Source organism: Cupressus sempervirens, chromosome 11, assembly GCF_028749045.1.
Source record: "Cupressus sempervirens isolate cs-2001-9-10 chromosome 11, ASM2874904v1, whole genome shotgun sequence".
NCBI classification, from domain to species: Eukaryota; Viridiplantae; Streptophyta; class Pinopsida; order Cupressales; family Cupressaceae; genus Cupressus; species Cupressus sempervirens.
In genome coordinates this window covers 471,079,656-471,099,297 of record NC_143128.1, presented here as the reverse complement: position 1 = coordinate 471,099,297, position 19,642 = coordinate 471,079,656, and positions in this window count along the sequence as shown.

Genomic DNA, 19,642 nt, shown 5'->3' with positions numbered 1-19,642 from the left:
AGTTGTTGATAAGTCATAATCTCATAATTATAATTTTTATTAATGTAAGCATGAATGTTGATGGTATTCCTATGGAGAATTATCCTAGAATTTTTGGAGACATGATTCAAAGGTTGTGTGTTGCATTCATGACAGAGTTTATCATTGATGTCAACATACTAGTTATTCTATGAAGATTAGTAGAGTAGTAGACAGATTTTGGCTTCACATAGTTCAAGGATTAAAGATTAGCTTATGTGCATGTAATATTATGTTCTAGAGTATGTCAATATTCTACAATTAAGAGTGTGTATGGAAATATGAAGACTAGATAGAGTTATGATGGATTTTCTGAAGGCATCTTTCAGACAACATTTCTGAAAAGTGGGTACTAATGTTTGGATTGTATCTCCTAATAGAGATGAAATTTGGTTGACAAAACTTAAATAGAGGTTGAATACATATTGAAGATGTTGTGGTTAATCATGCACATTCATATGATCAATGAGTGGAAAGTTATGAAGATTATGAGTCAAATAGACTACTTGTAATTATGAAAAGATGTAATATTGTAATGTAATGTGTATTGTAATATCTTAATTATGTCCTATATTATCATTATAAATTAGGAAAGCCTCAAGGATGACACAGTCACTTGTTTTAGGACTTGGTATAATAGAAAGGTCATTTCCTTGTGGATTAGTATCCAATTTGGATGTTCATTTTTTATGTTATGCAAACTTAGGAGTGAATGTGAGCTTACATGCGAATATCTTTTGGATCAAAGAAGAGATTGGTGCAATTGTGGCATAGTGATATTACAAGGAACTATATTTGGAAAATAAGTTATTATTTGAAAGTTAATTATGTGCACTTGTATTATTTAGTGAGGATAGTATTGAAGTTGTTTGGACAATGGGTCCTTTTTTCTTCCTTTCAACTCCTAATAGGGTTGGCACAACTCCTAATAGGGTTGGAATCTCCTAACAAGAATTCAAAGTCTCCTAAAAAGGACTCATATGTACTTAATGTATTTCATTGACTCCTAATAGAGTCCATCCTTTCACAACAAACTTTTCTATTAGTACATCATTTTGTGGGTACCATCTCCACTGAGGTTTATCCTTTGATCAATGGTTTCCCTAGTTAACAGATCTGGTGTTATTGTGTATGGTTATCTTTATATGGTTGTTTCATCTATTGTTTACATGTTTGTGAATCAATAAGGATATTGAGAGTTATTTTCATTGCATAACTAATTCTCCCCCCCCCCCCCCCCCTTCTCAGTTGTCTTGGTGGACTTCACTTTATAGCAATTGGTACGAAAGCATCAGTTCCTTGAAGGAAAATCTTAACAATTTAAGGAGGTATATGGCATAGTTCAAAAAAAGTCTAAACTTTGATAGAGTTAACTATGATAGTTGGAAGGAAAAGATGAAGACACATTTTCTATGCATGGATGTGGGTTATTGGTTGATTAATAAAATAAAAAAGAATGTGATTGAAGATGACAAGCTTGAAGGTTGTGATGAAACTCAAGAATACATATTCATGTTCAATATGCTTGCAAGAGAAGAACTATTATTATCTCTTCCTGAAACTAAATTTTCATAGGTAAAATCTTTAAGACTTTTTCATGAAGTTTGGAAAGCTTTGCAAAGTGCATTTGAAGGTGATAAACATGCTCAAAAGGTTGGACTATAAAATTTGTTATGCTTATTTCAAGATGCTAAAATAATGGAAGATTAATATGTAAGAAGTTATTTTGGTAGAATAACAGAGAGCGTTATAGTAGTTAAGACTTGTGGAGGTGAGAAATCAGAAGATGAAGTTGTGTGGAAGATATTAAAGGATTTGACACTTGCATACAGACAGAAAGCACAAATGATCAAACAAGTTATTCTCTTAATATCTAAATTCACAAGAGAGACTCTTCTTAGAAGACTACAATTAGCATAAATGTGGATGAGATAGAGTGGAGAATTTCCTAGAGTTGAAATTGGTTTCAGTGCATGAAGTGTCCAACCTATTTTGACAAGGAGTGCAAGTACAAGTGGATATTATGCCAGTTGCAACCAAACAAAAGTTGAAGAAGAAAAGAAGATTGAGGAAGGACTTGCCTTGCTTATGAAGAGAGAACCTAAAGGTAACAAAATCTTTGAATGTCTAACTTGTCATGAATATGGTCATTATCCTTCTAAATGTCGTAAGAGAGTAAGAAATAATAGAAATCCCTATAAATCAAGAATGCCTAAGGATTATGTTTTTTATGATGACGGAGAACTGCATGCTAAAGTGGAAGAAATCTTAAGTGATGGCGATGATGAAATAGGATTTGTTGCTATTAAGGAAGAAAGCTCTAAAAAAAAAAGTTAGAGAAGAAGAAAAATTAGTATCACAAGTTTAAAATAATAATTTTGATTAGATTATTAATAGTGGTTGTTCCCATCACATGTATTGATATTTGGTAGCTTTGGTAGGATAAACCTGTGAGATTAATTAATATAATAATGATTCGTGTGTGTGTGTGTGTGTGTGTGTGTGTGTGTGTAAGATTATCATTATATTAATTATATTAATTGATAGACATGATGCCTCCTATTGGTTTACTCCTCATACAAACACAAGAGGTTGCTACCATTTGGAAAACGCATACCAAAATTAAATGGTAGTGGCAACACATTTATAGTGATCTTGCAAACTCAACATGGTATCAAAGCTAATATGAAAATGTAATTAAGATCAAGGAATTAGAAGATAAATTTGTGAATAGAAGAAAGCACATAGTAGAAGTAATGTCTTATCTCCTCCCATGTCTATGAGGTTTTAACATATTCATGTGATTGTGTTGGCTGCAACTGCTCATGTAACACAAACTATATATATCATCCATCTAGAGTACTCATGGCCTAATGGATAAGATGTATGACTTCTTATTTTCTTCAGTACATATGGGAAACCATCAAAATAATTCAAAAATTTGTTGGTATGTTCATTAAATATTGAAATCCCATGTTATAGTCGAAGATCGTGTGATTGCAATAAATGTAAATTTCATTAGGTTGGGTAATGTTTGATAATTAGAAAGTGTGAATGAGATGAAGTGAAAATGTGTTATATGTCTATTTGATTGGAAGATAAATTTTCAATAGTTAAACAAAACCCTTGTTGTGATATGTTATGCCACATTCCATATTTTTTCTTAAGTGCTTCCATGTGAAATGACCATTGACTACTTATTGCCAAATGGTTGATGTGTTGCAGTATATGGTCAAGCTCTCTAAGTGTTTTGAGGTAGGAGGCCATTGATTCTTAGACTTAGCCACGAAGAGGAAGTGCACAGAAGCTCTCATTTGGAAGGGAATGACATCTTCGAAAAGATTTTATCTATGGAGAGGAATCACATAAAATAAATGGAAGCCTCTATTAAATATTTGAAATCAAGAAGAACCAAAACCAAACTAAGTGGTGTTGTTGCTCTTGTAATCCACTGGAAAATAGACACAAATAGTTGTTAGATTGGAAGGGAATGAATTTACACCGAATATTTTGCATACAAACTATTGAAATAACATTGAAAATCATCAATTACATTCAAAGGTGTATATATATTATATTACCTTATATGTATATGAGATTTAATAAGCAATGGGGATAGAGGAGACAAAAAGTAAGAAGGTCGGCGTCCAAGGAATGACCATGTCAATGTGAACCAAAGAGAACAAAATGGAAAAGACATATTACTATGGCATGCAAATATACACAAAAAAATTCATGGATTTCCTTCTTATAGTAATGGCACACAAAATTATAAACAAATAAGGTTATACGTACCGTATAGCAGACATTTGGTTTATAAGGCACATTCAAAATTAACCTAACTATAAAAGAATGTGGTTGAAGCTTGTATGGAACGAATCAACATTACTATAAGTGCTTGAATAGATGGGTCGTGCACCCTAGTATGATAACCATGTAAATTGAATATATCTAAATGGGAAGGTTATGTAGTGAACAACCTATGTTGAGTCATTGTATCCAAGAAAGAAGGCTCCCTAGAGTACGAGTTTTTGTGTGATTGTAACCAGATCTCATTAGAATAATATCTTGGCTCATGTGAGTTATTGAACCCTAAATACATAGCACAAACAATTTGATATATTTATAAACGGAAAAAGACATCATAAAGAGGAAAGGCTAGGTAAGTCCATTGGCCATGGGAAGGAGGAAATGGCTACTAGTATATTATAATTTTATTATTATTTTATTTATATATAATTATAATGTAATTTATTTATATGTGGATGAGCATAAATATTGGTGGGTATTTTAATGAATAAATTAAATTAATTTGATGGAGAATATTATATGTATGTATGTATATTGATAATATGCATTTCAAAGTTGGATTATAAAGTCACATTTAATCCTAATACAAAAGATATTTATTTTAAAATGATTATGTTAATATCAATAAAAGAGTATGAAAGATAAAGATAAGAGCTATGTGTCTTGATCTTTTCCTCTGAGAATTTTGCTACAGGAAGAGGGAGATTGAGATTCAAAGGGAGCATGAAATTTCACTAGAGGCAACCTTGAAAGAGAGGGAGTAGATAGAGGATATGATTCAGTCAACCTTTGGTAACCTCAATCATATTGATTCAGAGGGAATAAACCATGTCGAGATGGATTCTCCAATGATCAATAAATTGTAGCAATTAAGAGGACTATGATTCATGAATATACCTCATGAGTATGTAATTTTAATGGGCCTACCCCCTTTATACATCATGAGGAAGTGATGAATTTCAAATTATGTCACTTGTATTTGCAGAAGTTATTGAAAGGTGGTGAACTTATAATAACTTAATTTTCTATTATAGTGGATATCTTAAGATGTATATGCAAATCATGAAATATTATATTTTGCATTATGGATGTTTATATGGTAAGCATTGTGAGAATGCATGTGCACATACCTTATAAACATTTTTTTGATTACATGGTCAATGTTATGCAAATTTATGTTTTGGAGGGCCATTATATAGAGTACTTGGTAAATATCATGTGACTTGATGTTTTGGAGGCCATTAGTCACAATACTTAGCAAATATCTTGCATATCAACATTCTAGAAGGTATTTGCTCAAAGAGTATTTGATGAATATCAATGATATTTTGGAAGACCAATACTCATGATATCATATGTATATCAAACCTTATTTGAGTATTTGGTGAATATCATTGATATTCTGGGAGACCAATACTCATGATTTATATATGATATCAAACCTTATTTGAGTATTTGGTAAATATCATTGATATTCTGGGAGACCAATTGATACATCCCAATTTTTGGCTCCATTTGAAATGATCATATAACCATTGAGGTATCATGTGAAGTTTGTTGACAAGTAAAATTAGTTACAATCATGTGAAATGGTAAGATGGTTAATTGTTAAAATCTTATATGAAGTTGGCATGATGGTTAACCATTAAGATGATATTTTAATGTTGTTTTGGAAAGTTGGTTATTTATCATTAATTCATGGGAATTGAAAAGGTAGTTAGTTGTTATGATAGTTTATGATTAATAACTTGTTATGGTAATTATCATTATATTGAGGAATATGATTTAACTGTGGAGAATTTTCTTGTAGGGAACATGCCAAAGTGGTGGAAGAATTATCAAAAAAGAATTGGGCATAGGGACACCACCATCACTGGGTAAATAGGTACGAATCTTAATCATCACATCCTAAGCTAGATGACTAGGCAAGAGAGTACGTTAGACAATATCATGAGCTACTTGGTCAATTTTTATAACATTAAACATTGAAAATTGTGAAAATAATTATTACCTCTCTCTTATTTTGAGACCTCGGAAGTGATCACCATTATGAATTTCACATATATAAATATATATGATGTCACCATGATACTCCGTCAATATATATGAATTATACATGTGTGTGTGTGTGTGCACATACATATATAGAGAGAATAAAATAAATTATACGTACTCTCAAAATCACACATGTATATAGATATATGTATATATAGGTATAATTATAGATAAAACACAATAGCATGATGACACAATAAATATATTTATATATGTAAGTAAATGCTTCTTGTTTTAAACCATGGAAATATAATCTTTATAACTCCATATCGATGAGTGGTGGCCACCTTCAAGTTGGCATTCACCTTCTAACTTTTCAAGTTTGTGAAACCGTTCTTGTAGTCGATGTTCCTTGTAACCAAGTATTGTGAAATCATAAATCACCCACAGTTGTAGGTAGCCAGGATATAGCTCAATCATTTTTATTATTGAGTGGAATCTCTAAAAGGAGAGTTTAGTATTTTTCCTTTCTATCTTTTCTCTATTCTTTCTTCCTTTTATTGTCACCTTGGACTGAGCATTGAGTAATGCAAGTAAAGCATATCCCAATATTTATCTCCATAAAGGTTGGTCAATATTATATTATAGGTCATGGATCGATCACAATTATTTATTTTTTGATACTTTACTTCTTCCAATATAGATAATTATCTATTACTATTGGTAGAGGATAGTCATGTTTATAGTCTGCAATAAGTACCAAGTTCTTTTGTTATCAAATGAATGATGGTTCATGAATACAATCTACAAAAAAACCATGGCTTGCAACCATGGGTCATCATAGTAATTGAACTCGAAAAGTATAAGCTTTTTCCTTCTTTTTTTAAATCTCTGCATGATAACTAAATAGGGGTGGATCGTAGTCTCCATAACATGTTCTATTTTGTATTAAGCATGAAGTATTCTTGTATAAATCTAAATCCTTTGTTATGATATTCTGACTTACTGGTATTTTTTGTATACCAACCAAGGTAAGAATCAAAAAGGTATTCAAGGGAAATCATGTGATGAAAGATTTTATTATTAATAGTAATCTTAGGATGCACCTAAGGCTATTGAAGCCGATGTGACAGGGTGGAGAGGAGAGGAATATTGCAAGGAAGAAAAAAAACAAAACTATGATCAAATCCTCAATTTCATGAACATATTAAAAGAAATCGTTAAAATCCAAGTTAGCTCATGATTGTCCAAGTATACTCAATTGTCAAGTTGAGTGGGGGAATTAAGTACCAAGATGCCCCATGGCTGGTCAAGGTGCTCCATATCTATTCTAAGTAGGGAGGGCCTTTCTTGAATGAGACTATGTGGGGATACTTTAAGGGTCTGTGGTTGGGAGGTTAAGCCCCTGACAATGCTTCCCCTCTCTGCAAGATGTCAGGACATGCACCAAACAAAGATAAGTTATGCATTCAAACATTTTTTGGTAATAGGTATTTTACTTTAATGATGTTTATACAGGAAGAAGATATAATGGATTGATTTATATCACTGATTCAGTTATTTCCTTTAATAAAAGTAACTTTTCTTGTCCATGTAATTGGTAACCAGTTATATCAGTTGATCTTCCAACTGAACATGGAATATATCTATATGCAAGAGATAGATTTATCTAATGGATTGTTAATTCTGTCTTTCATTTATGTGAATAATGAATATGAGCATATTTTCTAACTAAATCGTATTTCCATAGTTAGCAATAGAAAGAGAAGGGATGATACAATGGTATTTGACACCCTTAATGATATAGTGGTATTTGATGCCCAAATTGATACATTGGTATTTGATGCCCTAAATGATACAATGGTATTTTCTGCCCTAAATTATATAATGGTATTTGATGGTATTTGTGTTTCAATATAGTGGTATAGCTATTTGTTCCTAAGTGGCATATATGGATTAACCTAGATTTTGCAGAAGCATCCTTAGATGGATTTTGATTTTGAATTCTACAATATGTAGATTTTAAATTCCTTGTTAAAATCATTGATGGTGTTTTCAAATTTTTAGTTATGAAATTTATGTTTAACTATTTTGTAACCATTAATCTCATTCACATGAATATAACTGTTATAGCTATCATCCTATGAATATGAATTATTAATTGTATCAAAGAGATATAATATGATGTTAGTTAAGACCCAGGAAGAGTGGTTGTTACATATGGTATTAGAGCTCTAGGTTCAACACTAAACCTTGGTCCCAACACTATTTTAGAGGAACTGATAATGTAATGTTGAATGAGATTTATATCACATAACTGAATCAATGTAAGCTTGAAATAAAATCACACAAGTGAATCATCCAGAATAGTCAGGAAAGGCTGAGATGATGGTTTGGTCCATATGAAATCGATAGATGGATAAATTATAAAATCATAAAGATGAATTAAAACTAAGGAAAATGACATGATTGGCAAGTTGAGCAGTGTTGATTGAGCTGTTCATTTTCCCATCTAAATCCTTGGCAAAGGTAGATTAAAGGCATGCTTGCCTAAATGGATCACTAAGAGGTTGGTGGCGCCAGCTGACAGGGAGAAGGTTGGTGGAGGTGTATCCTTAACCTTGTCTATTGTTGAGTGGACACTCTAACACCAGGATTCTTGGATGGCATGACCAAAATGGTACATGTGGCTTATCCCAAGAGGGAGGGTCATTCTCAATAGAGAATGAGAAGATTAAACTAGGTCCAAATGTCAAGGCTTGCACAATACAAACCAATTACTATAACCTTGAGGCGGTGTTATCTAAACCTTGATGGGGACTAGATATTGCTTGTTAGTTGCATGTTCTCAGCATTATACCTTATGCAATTACATTCTTGTTTGTATGAAATGGTAGTAATATTTTGTTATCCAATTTTGGACTTGAATTGAAGGAAAAATAAAATTGTGAACCATGAGTTTGAGAATTCTTTTAACTTCAAAATGATAATCCTTTCTATTTAAATGACAAGAAGGCCATTTTGTGCTCCAGTAGGAGTAAGGACACGTAACTAAAACTATCAATGCTTATTTATATATGTAAAGTTTGTTTGACTTGAGTTTTTCTTTGAAACATTATGGCGATAAGATGGGCATAAGAACCTAGGTCACCCAAATGGGAAAGGTAAATTCCCAAATATTTATAGGCAATTGGTGAGCACATCTAGATGATCTACTTGATAAGAACCCTGTGTAAATTGGTTCATATACTTATAATTAATTTATGACCCAAGGATGGATTGATCTAGGAAATATCTGTAGGAAAGATGGAGTTCCATGAAAATGTAAGAGTTTGTGGATAGACTACTCAAGGTCTAAGCCACAATATGAATTTGATGGGAAAAACAAATCAACATCAGGGTCACACCCCTTCTTAGGAATTGTGTGTGGGCATGTAGTCCCAGTGCTAGGAGATTGGGATATAGATAGTGTGGTACCATGTCTATCCTAACCTCTATGGTTTTGATTAGAGGTATGATGATCTTTAATATAATAACATGTTTTTAACCTTTTGGCACATTATTATATATGTACATGCAATGTTGATTTTATATGGTAATGAAATAACAAGACATACTGAGTTGTTTTATATTATTTTAGAGATGAAGTATATTTCTATCATGAGATGATTATTTTGATAAAATGTTATTGTGATAAGATGGGCATGAAGGTTGAGGTTACATAAATGGAAAACATGGATCTACTAACCTTTTCCAGGTGATCTATGAGTTACAAGGATGATCTACTCATTAATGAGTACCATATGTGAGATGGTATGTATGAGTTATTTAAATTATGTGATCAAGTTATGATCTAGAACATGTTAGTTGAGGAAATTACAATTTTGAATGCTCATCTTACTCTCAATTATTGAACTCTAAAAAAAAAAAATCTAATATATGAGATATCAATATGAGAATTGAACTAACGATATTGTGAGTGTCTACATGAGTATGACAAGAATATGAAATAGAATATCCTAAAACACGATCAACTCAAGTGATGTTGATGTGGCCCCAAGTACGATAAAGTAAACTCAGGTGAGTGTGTGATTCATTTTTATTTTATGATATGATGCAAGCATTTTACCAGAAACATTGAAGTAAAGGAATAATGGACCTTGATTTTTGGTCATGACTTAGATTTTGATTCAATTTTGAAATGAAATTATTTCATGGTGCTATATAATATAATATACACCTTGTATTTGGAATTATTTTTAGTGTCTAAAATTGCAGAGACCGTCGAGGACAATGAAACATAAGGGGGAGGGTATGTTACATCCCAATTTTAAATTTTCCTTTATAGTGTTCATTAAAATTTCAAAATTCATCGAGGACAATGAATCACAAGGGGGAGGGTATGTTACATCCCAATTTTTGGCACCATTTGAAATGTTTATATAATCGCTGAGGTATGATGTGAAGTTTGTTGACATGTAAAATTAGTTAAAATCATGTGAAATGGTAAGATGGTTAATCATTATAATCTTATATGAAGTTGGCATGATAGTTAGCTGTTATGATGATATTTTAATGCTATTTTGCAAAGTTGGTTATTTATCATGAATTCATGGGAACTGAAAAGGCGGTTAGCCATTATGATAGTTTATCATTAATAACTCGTTATGGTAATTATTATATTGAGGAATATGATTTAATTATGGGGAATTTTCTTGTAGGGAGCACACCAAAGGGGTGGAAGCATTGTTAGAAAAGAATTGAGCATAGGGACACCACCATCACTAGGTAAATAGGTAAAAATATTGAATCACCGTGACTTAGGATAAATGACTAGGCAAGAGAGTACGTTGGACAATCCATGAGCTACTTGGTCAATTTAAATAACATTAAACATTGAAAATCATGAAAAGAACTATTACCTCTCTCTTATTTTGAGACCTCGGAAGTAATCAACATTATGAATTTCACATATATAGATATATATGATGTCACCACAATACTCTGTCGATATCTATGAATTATACTTTTGTGTGTGTGTGTGCACGCACATGCGTACATATATAAAGAGAATATAATAAATTATAAATACTCTCAAAATCGCATACATATATAGATATGTGTGTGTGTGTGTGTGTGTGTGTGTGTGTGTGTGTGTGTGTGTGTGTGTGTGTGTGTGTGTGTGTGTGTGTGTGTGTGTGTGTGTGTGTGTACAATTATAGATAAAACACAATAGCATGATGACACAATAATTATATTTATATATGTATATAAATGCTTGTTGTTTTAAACCATGGAAATATGATCTTTATAACTCCATATCAATGAGTGGTGGCCACCTTCAAGTTGGGATTCACCTTCTAAATTTTAAGTTTGTGAAACTGTTCTTGTAACCGATGTTCCTTGTAACCAAGCATTGTGAAATCATAAATCACCCATGGTTGCAGGTAGCTGGGATATAGCACAATCATTTTTATTATTGAGTGGCATCTCTAAAAGGAGAGTTCAATATTTTTCCTTTCTATCTTCTCCCTATTCTTTTTTCCTTCTATCGTCACCTTGGACTAAACATCAAGAAACATGAGTAAAGCATATCCAAGATTTATCTCCATAAAGGCTGGTCGATATTGTATTACAGGTCATGGATCGACCACAATCACTTCTTTTTTGATACTTTACTTCTTCCAATATAGATAATTATCTATTACTATTGGTAGATGATAGTCATGTTTATAGTCTACAATAAGTACCAAGTTATGTCGTTATCAAATGAATGATAATTCATGAATAAAATCTGCAAAAAAAACATGGCTTACAACCACAGGTCATCATAGTAATTGAACTTGAAAAGTATAAGCTATGTTCTTTTTTTCAATCTCTACATGATAACTAAATAGGAGTGAATCATAGTCCCCATAACATGTTCTTTGTTGTATTAAGCATGAAATAATCTTGTATAAATTTGAATCCTTTGTTATGATATTTTGACTTACTTGTATTTTTTGTATACCGACTGAGGTAAGATTCAAAAAGGTATTCAAGGGAAATCATGTGATAAAAGATTTCATTATTAATAGTAGTCTCCCGGGATGCACCCAAGGCTAGTGAATCCAGTGTGAAAGGGTGGAGAGGAGAGGAATCATGAAAGGAAGAACAAAAACAAAACTATGATCATATCCTCAATTTCATGAACATCTTAAAAGAAATCGTTAAAATCCAAGTTAGCTCATGATTGTCCAAGTATACTCAATCATCAAGTCAAGTGGTGGAATCAAGTACCTGGATACCTTGTAGCTAGTCAAGGTGCTCCATGTCTATTCCAGATAGAGAGGGCCTTTCTTGAATAAGATTATGTGGGGATATTTTTGTTGGTCTCAGATTGATTTTGACATTTGAGTGTCAGCACACTTAACTGAATTCTCAAGATATTGTCAAGAATAGTTCAGAAGCCAAGCTATAGCATATGTCAAGCTAGTGAACTTCAAGTGTCGAGAAATCTTTAGGTGTCAAGCAAAGTTCAAGTGCTGAGTGATAAGTGATTGTCGAGTCACTATAGGTACCGAGAAGAGTATAGATATTGAGTAAGATAGAATTCCTATATGTGTCGAGCATCAGCAACTAGTAAGTGTTGAGTAACACAAAATCAGCATATGAGTTTGTGAAGGCACAAACTCATATGTAAACCATTTTTTAGTTGACATAGGATGAATCTCAAAGGATCTTGAAGATAAGATTGAATCTTTTGCATTACCTATGCGAACAACATGCAGCCAATAAGAAAATTGGAGAAGGCATGCAACCAATAAGAAAAGTGTAAGAGTTGAGCGAGAAATGAAGATTTAATATTGATCGTAGATTCATACCTAACCCTAAGTCTTTGAAATCTTTAAAAGGAGGACAATACCCTATTGTATGTGTGGATGAAGTGAATAGGTGAACTATAGCAAAGATCATAGGGATTTTTTAAGACTTAGAAGGAAGAGTAGAGCAGCGTTGTAGTATTCAGTTGATTAGAATAGAGTATCAGAGTTTCGAAGAGTGACATATCATATCAAGCAACTATTAGAGAAAACAGAGCTGAAAAAAGATCTAGAATCAGCAATTGAGGATTGCAAGTAATCAGGTCAAGACATTCTACTATACTTTCTAACCATTGTATTGTAAGAATGAAAACCCTATGATCCCACAGCCATTTTGTAAGCCTTTCAATAAGGTGCTAAATCCTTTAACAAGGTAACATTCCAGGTGAATGTTTGTAAATCCTTTAACTAGGTCACTTTTAATAGGGTGTAAAGTCTTTAACAGGATAGGCCTTTCACAAGGTAGACCATTGGAAGTGGTCAAACTTTGTAACCTTGAATAGTTACATATTGCTGTAGTGATACTTAATGGGTGTTATCCCCACCCCAGTTTTAACTTCTCATTTTGGAGGGTTTTTGGGTTACCAAATCTTGTGTTATCTGTTTTCATGCATGTCTTTACTTTCATGTTTATTAGATGGATTAGATGCATGTGAATGTTTTCAGCTAAAAGGTTTTAGAGGTTAAATTTTGATACTTTCGATTCGCCCCCCACCCCGCCCCCTCTCAGAAGTGTATCTTCCCACTTGTAAATTTCAACAATTGGTATCAGAGCCTAGTTCTTGCATGGAACTTTATAGCTTGGATAAGATCTGGAAATGGAAGTCTACAAACTTGGGAAGATAATAGATAATCAAGAAATAGATATACAACTTTCTTTACATACTTTGGAGGAAACCAAAGAAGAAATGAGAAAATCTTTGAAGAGAAGAAGAGATATTACCATAGCTGAGAATGATACAAAATACAAGGAGATTGACACCTCAAAACTATTTGCAAATGGAGATTCCAAAGAGTTTGATGCAACTTTAGTAGATCTAATGGAAAAGAATAGAGCTCAAGTAGAAGAAATCAAAACTTTGAAGATTGAGTAAGAAGCACAAGCCATAATGCTTTGTGAAGTGACTGAATAGAAGAAAAGAGCCGTTGAAGAAAAAGTCATGATAGAAGATGACAAGAGAAACCTTATCAATAGATTGGAGGAAAATACAATTAAGTTTGAAAGAATTTCTAACATGTAGCTAGACACCCTAAGTCAGATGATGAATGCACATCATAAGTTGAATATGAAAGACATTGAGATCTCTACACTGAAAATGAAAAATGAACAACTACAAAATGACTTGAAAAGAGAAAAGTAAATTTCAAAGAGCTTCAAAAAACCTAATGAGGCAATCAAGTACTTTGAACAACTATTGAAATCACCAAGGTCTAGCAATGACACCTCAGGACTAGGATACACTAGCACTGAAGAAGGAGAGTCATCCAAGACTCCTGAAGAAAGGAGTAACAAAGGTAAGAACACTAAACCTACTTGTCATTTCTGTGGTAAAAAGAGACATACCTCTAATGTATGCAGGAGTAAGAATGCCCATCAACATGACAAACCTAAGAATATGGGTTACTATCATAAGTGCAAAAAGCAAGGAGATCAAGCACATAACTACAGGACTAAGACTATCAGAACACCAAGATCTGAAGGTCATTGCTACAATTGCAAAAAGTATGGACATAAAGCTTTTGAGTGTAGATCAAAGCCTATGTGGACACCTAATCAACTTGCAAAGGGAAATAACCATAGATATCACTACAATTGGGATTACAACACCAGATATAACTGTCATTACTGTCAAGAATATAGACATGTTCCACAAAATTGCATAAGGACACATTTCAGAGGAAACTATAGCAGATGGTTGAGTCAAACCACATGTTTCAGTTGCTTGAAGACTGGTCATGTCAGTAGGAATTGCCCAATAAGGTCAAAGGCACCCAAGTCAAAAGTCAACAAAGGAAAAGAGAAGGTAGATGTTGAACACATTAGAGGAGAAATGTATAAGACATGGAAGAGGAAAGATGAGTGTAGCACATCAAATGAAGGGATCACTTCACCTAATAGGTCAAGTGATCACACTTCATCAAACTAAGTAGAGAAAAGGCATGAGGAACTAATACACAAAGATTTATCATACATCAATTCCTAAATAAACAAGTACTGAAAGGAAGAGATCAGCATGGTTAAAGATGTAAGGCTAAAATTTCAAGATTTCACAAGTGTTGTCGAGTTGCCCTTAGAAGCCGTGTAAAATCTAGTACATGTTGAGTTGATTGTGAAGACTATAGAAGACAAGTTGTTAGAGGAAGCCAAGTGAAGAAGAAATCTCAATTGAAGCCGAGTAATGTTGAATCCTTTAGAAGCGGAGTGCACTGTTGTAATCGCACTAAACATTAAATGCAATGAAAATAGGGTATATTATCGCATTTTCAATCATTTTTCTCCATCGTGAATGAAGAGCAAAGATAAGAAAGAGCAAAAAATGAGTTCAAAGTAGAGAATCCAGTGTTTGAGCATATTGCAACAACATTTCAGCTTGATTTCATCAATCGGAAGGTAATTACATCTGTGTTGATTTACCCAGTTTACTATTTTCTTCATGTCAAAACCATAGAATTATGAAAATGGCTTCTAGCTCTAGGAAAACTTAGGAGAAGGAACCTTTTGAAGTCCATTTAGTGTTAAATGAGGTCAAACAACCTGATTTCTACCCAATCCCAGAGGTTGCATATAAGAACAACCCAACCGGAGCCATATCCATCATACCCCCTAAGGTAGTAGTGGTTCAAGATGTAAGAAGATGTTACAATTGTAAAAATGGAGCCATAGGTGACATGGAAATGAGGGAAGCATATGAAAAACTGTGTGAAAATGGAGTGTTGAAAATAAAGTACAAAATAGTTGAAAACAAGGTTTTGACACAAGCCCTAGAATTCCCTATAGTGTTCAAAACTGAATGGATCGGACTAGTGTTGAGCAGAATACATGATGGAAACTTATGGTTGGAGGATGGCCCTATAAAAATCACAAAGAGAATTATACATAGAGTAACTGGGTACCCAACCCTAGATCAGCATAAGACCTTGAGAAGTGATGCCAAGGAAGCAATTGAGAAGAATACTAGTGCCAAATGGAACAAGAGAGGGATAACAGTTGATACCATTCAAGACCCTCTTGTTGATTTTTTTGTTAGAGTCATTGCACATAAATTCTACCAATCCGGAAAACTCAACAATGTACTTTGCATTGCAGTGGATGTAGGGTTCAAGTTAGTGAAAAAGGATCATACTTATGATCTTGTTGAACCACAACTGTAACAAATCAATGAGAGTTTAGCAGCAATAAGAAGGACAAAGAGAGCCCAATGTAAATTTGGTCCTATTTTGATATGTATATTCTTTTATGTTTAGAATGAATTTCCTTCTTTTGGTAAAGTTGCATGGAGAACTGATAGGTCAGTAATAGCTCAGGTTAATGAATATATTGAGCAGATGGGAGCTAATTTTGAGACTTTGATGACTAGCTATTTTGAAAATTTTAAGAAGACAATGAAGCAAAGGCTAAGGATTCCAGTGTCATTAGTGGAGAAACATGTAAATGATGTATGTTTTCTTGTAGATATAGACTTTACATACATTCAAGCTACAATACCAAGAGTGAGATGGTTAAGACCTCTTCGGTATGAAATTAACATAGATGAAGCATCAGCAGCAATAACTAAATTATTGGCAGAGGAAATAGACAAGGATGCACCACATTTTGGAACTTATTGCATGGTCAAGTCAAAATTGGATATAGATTTGAAGACTACCTCCACACTGAAGAAGAAAGATAAAATTGTTAAGAAGTTAAAGGCAAAATTTGGTGAGAGCATTTCAGAAGAAGTAGAAGAAGAAGGTGAAGATGTCAAGGGTGATGAAGAAGAACAAGATCAGGGGCCACTTGCCTTATCCCAAGGTATGGGAGAGGATGTAGATGAAGAGGATGATGCCAAGCAAGAAGCACCCAAGACTGAACCAAAGAAGAGAAAGGCAAAGAAACATCCTGTTGCACAGCCTAAGGCAAAGAAGAAGGCAACAAAGCCAAGCCCAGCCAAGCTCACTACAAGGGTAGATACCACAACAACAAAAAAAGTGGCTAAAGAATGAGAGAAACAAAAAGCCACAGAGCAAGGAGGGTCTACAGAATAGGAGAAAAGAAGAAAATATGTTGCACCTCCAGAAACTGACGAAGAAGAGACTGAATCATATGAAGATCAATTTAGATTGGTAAGATGTTCTACCACATCTAAATTGGAAAATATTTGCAATAATATTAAAGATAATGTTGATTTAATTGGCCTAAAGACCATAGATTTTAATAAGTTGTCAAAGGAACAACAGAACATAGTAGAAGAGTCCATCTACACTATGATGGCTAAGTTCAAGACTACCCCACTTGAACTAGATAACTCAATGCCTAAGGACCTAAGCTCATTGGTTTAGAATAAATGACATTACTATCTCAAAATGGAGAAAGAAATAAGAGAGTCAACATTGGATCATGTAATGTTAGACCTTACAAAAGGTCAAATATCAAAGGCTAGTAAAAAGCATGGGAGCAAGTTTGCACCTAAATATAAAGCCTTTAAACTTTTGTAGAACCAAATAGAAGATGTTGTTCAAAAGTCCACAAAAATGTGGAAATTAATATATGGTTTGACAACTTTGAAGGAAGGACAGGAAGACCCATTTGAGGGTGGAAATGATGAAGAAGAAGAGGAAAAAGAAAAAGATGAGGTTGAGGAAAAAGAAACAGAAGAAGAGATAGTGGAGAAGACACATGGTGAAGAGGCAACAGCTAAAAAGTAGCAAACTGAACAGAATGTCCAAGACACCCAACTACCACCACCAATCCTCCACATACAACACCTATAGAAACCATTATTGTAAAGGATGTTCTTGACACTTTAGGTCAGAACATCAATCCACTCACTACAGAGGATCTCAAAAAGATTCTTCACCAAACTATATTGCAGTCACAATTGTGTACAAATCCAATTTTGGTGAGTGTTGATGAGTTGCAAAAAGTTGTAGTAGAGATAACAAGGGAGAAAGAAAGCACACAAGAAAAATCTACACAACATCCCACAGCTACAACAAATCAACCCAAAGAGCAAGAAGATTTAGACAAATCTACTAAGGTTGATAGTACAATTAGAACAACAACAACTGTTGAGGAGTAGACAAAGGAACAAACATGGAAAAATGTTCCTACAACACAAACCCAAGGTGAACCTCCTCAAATTATCATTATTGATCAAGGTAGTAGAGAAGCGGAGAAAGAAGAGGAGAAAACCCCTAAGGAGTAGGAGGCAATATAGACATTGGTAAACTTTCCCACCTCAGGGACTCCTACCAAGCAGTCGAGCACTGATGCAGTACCATTGCAGATTTCAGCACCAGGCTCGAGCTCCACCAAGGTTGCAAGGGTACCTCACTATGGAGACCCTACACTTGATAAAGAAATAGTCATACCTAGTTATGACTCAAAGACTATGAACCTACAATAGATAAATGAAGTGCAAGAGGCACTTGAGAGAAGAAAGAGACAAGAGATACTCAGAAATGAGTATAAGCAGAAGCAAGCACTGGTGAAAATTAAAGATATATTTCTTGATGCTTTCAACTTGCAAGTACTTGATGAAACCTAGCCCATCATGGAACAATTGTCCAACATAGTGGACCAGGTATGTGTGTGTGTGTGTGCGCGCACGCGCACAAATTTTACATATTTAAAAAGAGAACATTTATATAACTTTAAAAAAAAAAGGGCTATCTTAATCTATAAGTTAAGAATTTCCAAAAAGTAATTGTTCTCTAAATTTACTGATTAAGTCTTTTAAATAGGTTTTGTCTATACGCATCTAAAAACCCTAACCCCGTAGTTTCCTCAAATCTATGCATATGAGAATTCCTTATATAGAATTTAACTACCCATGACAAAAGCATGCAAGCAAGAAATGCAAAATTAACTAGTCTTACTTTAATGCCATTATTTATTAATTAATCTTAATTAAATCATATAATTAAATTAATTAATAACGTACATAATCCATGACTCTATATCATTCTAATAGTTCTTAACTAAAACTCAATTAAATATCACAAAAACTTAAGTCTCTTGATTAAATCATCACTAACAACCATTAAAATACCTATGGTCATTATTCAAGTCATTAGAATAAGACTTATCAAATTCAATGTAAAAACTTTACAACTTTGTTAAAAGAATCATATCAATTAAAACTCTATTACATAACTTAATTATTAATTAAATTTAATTAACTCTAATTAATTAATTTAATTAATAATTACATATCCATATCAATGACCCAATGAATAACTAGCCATAATTTGTAAATTAAAGGTCAACCATAATCCAATTCTCTAATATTAATAATGACTTGTTAATATTTAATAAAAAGTTATATTGGAAATCTTATTAATAAATCTATAATGACCACATTCGTCATTCTTTCAATGAATACTAACATTTCCTTAACAAACTCGTATTATCGATAATCATTTCAATTAAGATTCTATCGCATAACTTAGTTATTAATATCATAACTAATAATTCAATGATTGTCATCAAGCGAGAAGACTCTCTACTACCCTGTGGATATCCCGTTTAAAAGTTGAGTCAATTAAAGTTTAACCCCTGCTGTAATTTAAGATCAACCATTCTAAGATCAGCTAAGGGTAAATATTTGAATAACTTAAATAATTAAGATATCATTGATAATCTCTCATTGATTAAATTTTGACTTTATTACTTAAACATCAGCATTATAAAATGAGTTCATTTAATTTTGATCTCCAATAAATAACTTACCCATTGAATTCCAATAATCAATTAGCAA